Source organism: Lolium perenne, chromosome 6 (genome assembly GCF_019359855.2).
Source record: "Lolium perenne isolate Kyuss_39 chromosome 6, Kyuss_2.0, whole genome shotgun sequence".
NCBI lineage: Eukaryota > Viridiplantae > Streptophyta > Magnoliopsida > Poales > Poaceae > Lolium > Lolium perenne.
In genome coordinates this window covers 76,367,448-76,378,620 of record NC_067249.2, presented here as the reverse complement: position 1 = coordinate 76,378,620, position 11,173 = coordinate 76,367,448, and the positions used below count along the sequence as shown (strand labels likewise).

The following is an 11,173-nucleotide window of genomic DNA, read 5'->3' as shown; positions in this document are numbered from 1 at the left end:
CCCTCTTCCTCCCCAATAGCCGCCGCCACCTTCTCCTCTCCTCTGCCAAACCTAACCGTGAAAACCACCGACGTCTACCCTCGGCCCGCCATGGCCTGCGTCGACCTCACCTGACCGCGGGAATTGAACCGTGACCGTCTCCTCGTTCTCCTCTACAACCTCCCGAAGCTGGGCGATGCCAGGAACACGTCGAGATCTTCAACGCCGTCGTCGTCTACCTCGGCCTCTTCTTCCCCGACGCCGGCAGCTCCTCCGCCGTTTCTTCCTTCTCGTCAACGACACCACCGAGGTGAGCTGCAGCAGCCACACCTCCTCTTCCTCCCCTACATCGCCGAAGAAAACGAGAGAAAACGAAAACGAAGAAAAAGGGGTCCTTTTCTGTCTGTTACACGGCACTGTTTTCCGGCGAAGCTCACCGGCGGCACCGACCATCTCAGGACGAACCGCTTGTTCCATTCGATGCACACGACCGTGGGCTTCAACTTTGGATTCGACGTCCACGACGGCGCAAGTCGATCCCGCGAAATCGCTGGTTTTTGCCGCTGTTCCTCGCCGTGACACGGCCTCAACTTCCGCCGAGCGCCACCGCCTCCACCGTGCATCAAAACCCCCTAACCCAGTTCCTTCTGAATCACACCACATCCCTTTTACTCAACTACATCGAAGCCCCACCTAGATCTGCCCAGATATCGTGTTTTCTTCGCTTTAAAAATCGTGCAGAAAAGTGTCTACAGATTCTGCAGCTGTCACATATTCAGTTCAACTGTCAAAAAGTTCAGTTAGTTGGCGCTACACCTTACCTTAGCTAGACCCTGCCTCTGTACAAGAATCGCACAGCAGCGCAGTGGCTGCAGCCTTGATCTCCACCTCCCGCCGGCCGATCGCGTGGAATTAAATGCACCCTTTTTTGCACTCGCCCCGCTGGCACGCCTACGTGGTAGTGGAGCCCCACTGTCAGCGTCCGGGCTAGCTCTATCTCGGTGAAAATTGTTTCCTGCCTAATTTTCAAATTTCAGTTTCAGCAAATATTACAAACAGATGGTTTTCTAATCTTTTAAAAATGCACTTTTACAAATCCAATTTGGGCAAACCATATGTCCATTTTGGTCAGAAAAACATGATCTTTCCAACCATGTAAATTGTTTCAACTTTTGCACAAATAAAATTTGACAATATTTCAAATTGGGTAATTAAAATTGCAAACTTGCTTAATTCATAACTTTAATTCTATAACTCAAAATTGTGCAAAATTTATATATTTTTGCATCAGAAAAACATGAGGGTTTCAATATCACATTGTCATGCATCATTGGCATCATCTCTGAATTATCCAAAATAAACCTTGCAATTTGAATTAACACCATATGTGAGGGTGCTTAACATCTCATGTGAATTATGAGCACCCCACTTAATTTTGGCTTGCACAAATCATCTTGCCATGTCATCGTGCATCATATTGCGCATTGCATTTACTTGTATTGATTTGTGCTATTACTCTCCTTGTATGTGCTATTTGGTTCTTCTCGAGTAGACACCGATGCAGAGCAGTACGAGCAGGAGTACGAGTTCCCCAGGAGGATCGTGTCGGTGCTTCTACCTCTGATCTGACAGGCGAGCCCACCCCATCACCTATTTTACTTTTTCATGCTCTTTTGATCTATTGCTACCCCTATGTTGCGATTCTGTTGTGTCACGTGCCCTATTCCACCTGTTACCCTATATGATCCGAGATACACCTCCTTGCCCTACCAGATGTTTGTTGTTTGTCAGCTTTGCGAGTCGTAGGCGAGTTTAGGGTTTTGTTGATATCTCGAAATGTTCGGGATATCTTGTTGGGTAGTTGTTTTACTTGCTATATCTGTTGTTGGAGATAATCTTGGCTCACCCTAATGTTAATATTAAAATGGATAAGAAGAGGCATCGGTGGGTCAACTGTATATTTTGGTTTTACCATGGCTCACTTGTGTCCAATTTTATAATTAGGACGAGTTCTTGTTTTCTGATCCAAGACTGAGCGCACTAACCACACGTGGGAGGTTTCACTGGGACCCGCCTCGACCTATTACCGGAATTGCTTCCACTGTCCAAGTGCCACAACTAGTTCGTAACTTTTTGTTTCTCCCGGGCGTGCAAGCTTGTTTCTTTGTGGTCAGATGTTATGGTGTTACTTTTGGGGAAGCCTTTTGTGCCTTGTAACCCCGTTGTCTCTTGCACGCTCGTAGGCGCGGTACGTATTGCTGAGGATGGATTCATCCTGCGGGCACTGTTTCCATCTGAAAGTCATAGACGCAAATAGCTAGGTCCGCATCGGAGTTCCGATCTAAAACGAATTTAACCTAGATAGGTGGCTTCTTGGACTTGGTCTGTGGTGAAGGGAGGGGTTGTGATGCGAGGTTTCACCGGCATGTTTTCTCAAAACCCTTGCTTATGGAGTCGGACATGCGTGTATGGGTACAGTAGTGCATCCCTGCAGGGTGAAATCTTATCGATAAGCCTTGTCTGCGGTTATGGACGACTTGGAGATGTTTAACTCGATCATAGAACAACTTACACCTTATTTCCTGTTGTTAATAATTTGCTAATAAAACTCTTTCAAAAGTGTGTGCCTTTGCAGTACCTCTTGGCTAAGGGGGATCGCATTGGCTGAGTTTTGTTTGCAGAGTATAGAACTGCTATAATATGCGCTCTCTCACCTTCTCTAATAGACGAATGTTGTAGTGTGTCTCTATTGGTTAGTTGCTTTGCTGCCGCTAAACTCCACATATAGCCGGGCGAAGTTTACACTGCCCACCAGCAAGCATAGCTGGTCTTGTCTCGCAAGTACGTGTCATTTGGTACTTACCCTCATTTTTCTCCCTCTTTTTCCGGAACCCGCTTTTCGACAAACAGGTACGTCAGATGATGAGCAGTAAGCAGGAGGCTACTTCATTGAGTTCATGGACGACGACCTCGTCGAGTAGCAGGATCGCTCCTAAAGAAGCAGCATGTGGGTTGTTGGTTATGGAACCCCGCTTGGTTATCTTTAGGACTCTTGGTCCCATTTGGATCTTGTCTGTACCCAGACTATTTGCTACCTCTATGTATGATGTACTGATGGGACATGTGTCCTTTGCGTGTCATTTGGATCTTGCTGAGTAGAGCGTTGCTATATATAAACTTTATTTCCATCTTTTGTGTCGTAGATGGTTATGTTGTGATATTGAACCTGTATTCCACCCTTATATCATGTGCACCGTGCGTGTATGATTGAAGTGCATAGGAAGGTGAAGCACTCAGGCTTGGAAAGCCTAACGTGAGTCTATGAGGTGGGTGTTGTGTGCATGGGCGTGTCGAGCTTTGCTTGGCCTACCCATAAGCTTGGGAATGCAAGGCGACCTCACGGTCCTTTGTAGTGACCTCATGCACATAACCCCTCGTATATGCGCGCTCTGGGTTTTCCTACTCCAGGGGCTTACACTAGTCCAATATCCAAATGGGCCAATTTCGGGCATGGGCTGCTACCCAAGTCAAGTTAGCCTGCACAAAAAGTTTTTTGTTTACTCTGCTGGGCCGACAACTTAATGGGCTACCCTACTATTCTTGGACCAAATAATGCTTTTTGATTTCCTAATGTTTTAGTGTATTTTCTGTTTTCTCTAAAGTGTTACACATAATGATGATGCTAACACAACATAAATAAGAAAATGCAAGAGATATGAGAGGAATAAAATATCTTCCTCTTACATTGAAATGGGGAATTTTGTTTTGGCATATTTAATTATGATTAATGTTGATGACATTTTCATGGCATCATTAATGCTGATCCAATTTTGATATTTGAAAGTTGAAGATCAATAATATTGTAAAAGTGACATTAACCTTGGAATACCTTATGAAGATGAAGATCTCTTATATTTCGAAGTTATTTTTCTTGGAAATTTTATTTGAGTTTGAGGGTCATATTGATGCCATTATTATGAATTTTTTTTGTAATAATGTGATCATCACTAATGGTCCGACGCCACCTTAAGAAGAATGGTGATGGCCGCTTGGTTCGATTTTCTGCACTGGACCGTGCGGCCTAAAAATGTTGAGTCATTGTGCTAAAGTATTATGTTGGTCAATTTTATGTCTTTTGACATGGTCTAATTAAAGGTAATGTTGGTGAAAGAACATCTCTCACATATTATGTTTTGCAGTGTTTGATGTCAATATATGGGATACACTAATGTTTGATGAAGTGGTGTAGAGATTACATGTATACATGTTTGTGAGTGTCTTGTGTGGAAACACAAGTCAAAAGGAAGCTGTCAAGGTTTTACCAGGCCGGATATTTGCAAAATATCCGCCCCCCAAAATTTGGCTAAGGACTCAAGACGATCCAGCTCAGTACAACCCCGGATATATGGCCGGACATTTGACCGTAAATTCCCCAAGGCCGGACATTTGGGGGGGGGGAGATTATTCGGCCCCAACTTAGGCCGGATTATCCGGCCCTCGAAAGCTCCCAACGGCTGGATTTTGAGAGGAGGTATTTATACCCCCCTTCTTCTTCCTTCCAACCTGCTCAATCATTGAAGAAATTCTGCCAAGCCTCACCACCATTAGAGCCACCTCAAAGAACACAAGATTTGCAAGATCTCCTCCTCCACCCATCCAAAGCTCTTGATCTTTGGAGATTCGAAGGAGAAGACCCCAATCTACATCCTCGCCGAAGCGATTTACCTTTCCCCCTCATATGCTTGAGGGCCCTCTTGCTAGTGTTCCTCTTTGGATCCCTAGTTGTTGTTGTTGATGTATGCTTGTTGATTTGTTGTGTTGTTACAGATTTGGGAGCCTCCAATTTGGTTGTGGATGTGTGCCTCAAGAACCTTGTAAAGGCCCGATTTCCGCCTTGAGGAAATCCCTTAGTGGGAGTGGGCTAGGCCTTCGTGGCGTTGCTCACCGGAGACCTGAGTGAAGCGTTTGTGGCGTTGGTTTGGCTTTCGTAGCAACCACACTCCTCCAAACGTAGACGTACCTTCTTGCAAAGGAAGGGAACTACGGGAATCAACTCCGTGTCTCCGCGTGCTCCACTCTTGGTTACCTCTATCCTTTATCCCTCTCTATATATTGCGTAGCTATATCTTGCTTAGTTGTTAACCTTGTCATATAGGTAAATTCACATAGTTGCATATCTAGAGAATTTACCTTTGTGTCAAGCCTAAATTGAAAAAGAACTAAAAATTGGTTAGCACCTATTCACCCCCCCCCCCTCTAGGTGCGGCATACGATCCTTTCAATTGGTATCAGAGCCTCGACTCTTATTTCGGGCTTAACCGCCTAAGAGTATGTCGAACGATAATGTTACGGAGGGAACCTGATGTCTACTTCCCCCTCCTTTTCCTGTAGACAGTGTTGGGCCTCCAAGAGCAGAGGTTTGTAGAACAGCAGCAAGTTTTCCCTTAAGTGGATCACCCAAGGTTTATCGAACTCAGGGAGGAAGAGGTCAAAGATATCCCTCTCATGCAACCCTGCAACCACAAAGCAAGAAGTCTCTTGTGTCCCCAACACACCTAATAGGTGCACTAGTTCGGCGAAGAGATAGTGAAATACAGGTGGTATGAATATATATGAGCAGTAGCAACGGTGCCAGAAAATAGCTTGCTGGCGTGTAGTTGATGGTGGTAGTATTGCAGCAGTAGTAACGCAAAGAAACAAGAAACAAGCAGCGATAGCAGTATTTAGGAACAAGGCCTAGGGATTACACTTTCACTAGTGGACACTCTCAACATTGATCACATAACAGAATAGATAAATGCATACTCTACACTCTTGTTGGATGATGAACACATTGCGTAGGATTACACGAACCCTCAATGCCGGAGTTAACAAGCTCCACAATTCAATGTTCATATTTAAGTAACCTTAGAGTGTAAGATAGATCAATTCGACTAAACCAAGTACTAACATAGCATGCACACTGTCACCTTCATGCTTATGTAGGAGGAATAATACACATCAATACTATCATAGCAATAGTTAACTTCGCAATCTACAAGAGATCATGATCATAGCATAAACCAAGTACTAACACGGATGCACACACTGTCACCATTACATCGTGCAGGAGGAATAAAACTACTTTAATAACATTGCTAGAGTAGCACATAGATAGTAGTGATACAAAACTCATATGAATCTCAATCATGTAAAGCAGCTCATGAGATTATTGTATTGAGGTACATGGGAGAGAGATGAACCACATAGCTACAGCGGAGCCCTCAGCCTCGGGGGTGGATTACTCCCTCCTCATCATGGAGGCAGCGATGGCGGTGAAGATGGCGGTGAAGACGGCGGTGGAGATGGCTCCGGGGGCAATTCCCCATCCCGGCAGGGTGCCGGAACAGCGACTTCTATCCCCCGAATTGGACTTTCGCGATGGCGGCGGCTCTGGATGGTTTTCTCTGTTTCCGTCGAACTTGTCGAGGTTTTTAGGTCAGGGACGATTAAATAGGCGGAGAGGCGGCGCAAGGAGGCGGCTGGGGCCCCCACACCATAGGCTGGCGCGGCCAGGGGGCCACCCGCGCCGCCTTATGGTGTGGGCCCCCTGCTGCCCGCCTCCGACTCTCCTTCGGTGTTCCGGAAGCTTCCGGGAATTCTAAGACTTTCGGTGTTGATTTCGTCAGATTCCGAAAATATTTCCTTACTAGGATTTCTGAAACCAAAAACAGCAGAAAACAGCAACTGGCCTTTCGGCATCTCGTCAATAGGTTAGTTCCGGAAAACGCATAAAAATGATATAAAGTGTGAACAAAATATGTTGGTATTGTCATAAAACAAGCATGGAACATCAGAAATTATAGATACGTTGGAGACGTATCAGCATCCCCAAGCTTAGTTCCTACTCGTCCTCGAGTAGGTAAACAATAAAAGATAATTTCTGAGGTGACATGCTACCAACATAATCTTAATCATACTATTGTAAAGCATATGAGATGAATGCAGCGATTAGAAACAACGTAAATGCAATGAGTAAACAATTGAATCATATAGCAAAGACTTTACATGAATAGTACTTTCAAGACAAGCATCAACAAGTCTTGCATAAGAGTTAACTCATAAAGCAATAATTCATAGTAGAAGCATTGAAGCAACACAAAGGAAGATTAAGTTTCAGCGGTTGCTTTCAACTTGTAACATGTATATCTCATGGATAGTTGTCAATGCAAAGCAATATAACAAATGCAATAAGCAAGTATGTAAGAATCAATGCACAGTTCACACAAATGTTTGCTTCTTGAGGTAGAGAGAGATAGGTGAACTGACTCAACAATAAAAGTAAAAGATTGGTCCTTCGAAGAGGAAAGCATCGATTGCTATATTTGTGCTAGAGCTTTTATTTTGAAAACATGAAACAATTTTGTCAACGGTAGTAATAAAGCATATGTATCATGTAAATTATATCTTACAAGTTGCAAGCCTCATGCATAGTATACTAATAGTGCCCGCACCTTGTCCTAATTAGCTTGGACTACCGGATCATCGCAATGCACATGTTTCAACCAAGTGTCACAAAGGGGTACCTCTATGCCGCCTGTACAAAGGTCTAAGGAGAAAGCTCGCATTGGATTTCTCGCTATTGATTATTCTCAACTTAGACATCCATACCGGGACAACATAGACAACAGATAATGGACTCCTCTTTTATGCATAAGCATGTAACAACAATTAATAATTTTCTCGTATGAGATTGAGGATATATGTCCAAAACTGAAACTTCCACCATGGATCATGGCTTTAGTTAGCGGCCCAATGTTCTTCTCTAACAATATGCATGCTTAACCATAAGGTGGTAGATCTCTCTTACTTCAGACAAGACGAACATGCATAGCAACTCACATGAAATTCAACAAAGAGTAGTTGATGGCGTCCCCAGAAACATGGTTATCGCACAACAAGCAACTTAATAAGAGATAAAGTGCATAAGTACATATTCAATACCACAATAGTTTTTAAGCTATTTGTCCCATGAGCTATATATTGCAAAGGTGAATGATGGAATTTTAAAGGTAGCACTCAAGCAATTTACTTTGGAATGGCGGAGAAATACCATGTAGTAGGTAGGTATGGTGGACACAAATGGCATAGTGTTGTTTGGCTCAAGGATTTGGATGCATGAGAAGTATTCCCTCTCGATACAAGGTTTAGGCTAGCAAGGTTGTTTGAAGCAAACACAAGCACGAACTAGTACAGCAAAACTCACATAAAAGATATATTACAAGCATTATAAGACTATACATCGTCTTCCTTGTTGTTCAAACACCTCACTAGAAAATATCTAGACTCTAGAGAAACCACTCATGCAAACCAAATTTTAACAAGCTCTATGTATTTCTTCACCAATAGGTGCAAAGTATATGATGCAAGAGCTTAAACAAGAGCACAACAATTGCCAAATATCAAGTTATTCAAGACATCATACCAATTACTACATGTAGCATTTTCCGTTTCCAACCATATAACAATTAACGAAGCAGTTTCACCCTTCGCCATGAAAATTAAAAGCTAAGAACACATGTGTTCATACGAACCAGTGGAGCGTGTCTCTCTCCCACACAAGCATTTATTCAACAAAAACAAAAACATACTGACGCTCCAAGAAAAGCACATAAGATGTGACCGAATAAAAATATAGTTTCAAGAGAAGGAACCTGATAATTTGTCGATGAAGAAGGGGATGCCTTGGGCATCCCCAAGCTTAGATGCTTGAGTCTTCTTGATATATGCAGGGGTGAACCACCGGGGCATCCCCAAGCTTAGAGCTTTCACTCTTCTTGATCATAGTATATCATCCTCCTCTCTTGACCCTTGAAAACTTCCTTCACACCAAACTTCTCATAAACTTCATTAGAGGGGTTAGTACATAATCAAAAACTCACATGTTCAGAGGTGACACAATCATTCTTAACACTTCTGGACATTGCTCAAAGCTATCGGAAGGTAATGGAACAAAGAAATCCACCCAACACAGCGAAAGAAACAATGCGAAATAAAAGGCAGAATCTGTCAAAACAGAACAGTCCGTAAAGACGAATTTGTAATAAATACTTCCGTTGCTCAGATCAGAAAACTCAAAACTAATGAAAGTTGCGTACATATCTGAGGAACACGCACGTAAATTGGCATATTTTTATGATTTTTCTACAGAGAAAATAGCCCAGATTCGTGACAGATAGAAATCTGTTTCTGCGCAGAAATCCAAATCTAGTATCAACCTTCGATTAGAGGCTTCACTTGGCACAACAAAACACAAAACTAAGATAAGGAGAGGTTGCTACAGTAGTAAACAACTTCCAAGACACAAATATAAAACAAAGTACTGTAGCAAAATAACACATGGGTTATCTCCCAAGAAGTTCTTTCTTTATAGCCATTAAGATGGGCTCAGCAGTTTTAATAATCCATTCGCGGGAAATAGTATTTGAAGCAAAAGAGAGCTTCAAGAGACAAATTCAAAACAAATTTAAGTCTAACATGCTTCCTATGAAGAGGAATCTTGTACACAAATGAATTCATGAAGAACAAAGTGACAAGCATAAGAGGATAAAACACGAGTAACTTCAAGATTCTCAACATAAAGAGGGGAAACTTAATATTATTAGGATGCATACGACCATATTTCCCTCTCTCATAATAACTTTCAGTAGCATCATTGATGAAATCCGCAATATACCCATCACTTAAAACATTCTTATCATGGTTCATATGCATAGAAGTATCATTAAATTTGGCATAAGAAGAGTTATTCTCATTAATAGTAATTGGAGCAAGATTATTATCAAGAATTTGAACATGGTAAACAAGTTGCATATTAAAAGAATTGTTTTTGGTAATCCAATCATGACTATGACAAATTTCATAAGGGTAGTTATAACCTATATCATAGCATTCTTTATAATAATCATCAAAGATCGGAGGCACAGTGTCATCATAAGAAATAGAATAGTTATCTTTCACAGTCGGTTTATCTATGACCATACCATCATTGTTATTAGAAGGAGATGTATCAAGAACATAATGACCAGTAGCAAAAGGATTTTCAAACACCTCTTCCCCAAGCTTAGAGCTTTCTATATCATTTTGGGAGGAAGCATGGATAGCACTGACACTATGGCAATTATTATCATCATCATTTTCAGAATTAGTTTCCCAGAGATTTGCAATATCAAAAGTAGTATGCTCATTCAAATCATGATCACTAATGTATGTAGAGAGCATAGGAAGATCATCGTATTCAGATTCATTATCACAATAATCATTAGGAGCAACATACTTACGGTTACCTAGCGTTATCTCATTCACGCGGGGATACGCTGTTACCTCTTTCTTTTTATTCTCCTTATTCTTCTTCTTCTTCTTCTTCGTTCCCTTCTTCTTCTTCTTCTTCTCTTACTTCTCCTCGTTCCCTTCTTTAGGAGGAAGAGGCTTGAAGGGTAGCTTGTCCGCATAACCTGATTTACTTTCAGAAACAATAGAAGAAACTTGGGAGGATCCCTCCTTTTCATTAATTAGTTGAAAACACATGGCGGTCCTATCATATTTTGGCAAGGTGTCGTCTTCTAAAATATTTTGTATGTAAGTATTTGTATGGCTATTATCAATGCAATAAGAAAAACACCCATGCAGGACATCATCAATATCAAGATCACTCATATGTAACAAAGAGATTTTTCTCGCCAGTTCTTCACACCCCAAAAATAAAGTAAGTTCATCATGCTGATTAGGAGTAATTTCATCATCACAATACAAATTTGCAGCACTCATTGGGTTCAAATTATCATCGGAGGAGCATTGAAAATTAAAATGACCCACTTCATGGCAAACTTCACAAATAAAAGGATAGAGGGCACAAACTTTTTTACCAAGATCATCTAGAGCCCTAAACCACTTTCTAGTTTTTTCATTAATATGATGGATGCAATATTCATCTTTGACTTGATTAATTCCACAAGGTCTATGCATTCCACAAAAATTAACATGCTTATAAGAAATAGCATTCTTAGGAGTTTGAGCATGCTTATTGCAATAATTAACAACAATTTGATTCTTCATGCAAGCCTCTTTAAAAGGTTCATGATACTTATCAAAATTCTTTTTAGGCAATTCAAAATGAGAAGCAAAGGCTTTATAAAGATTTACAGCAACTTGAGAG

The 11,173-nt window shown here is 41.7% G+C and overlaps 1 long non-coding RNA gene across 1 annotated transcript; it reads left to right on the top strand.

Annotated features, from left to right (window-relative positions):
* On the top strand, positions 1 to 3,167 carry LOC127307737 (uncharacterized). The gene is made up of 2 exons (XR_007855801.1): positions 1 to 289; positions 1,532 to 3,167. It is a non-coding gene; the product is annotated as an uncharacterized lncRNA (long non-coding RNA).
* Positions 3,168 to 11,173: the final 8,006 nt, after the last annotated feature.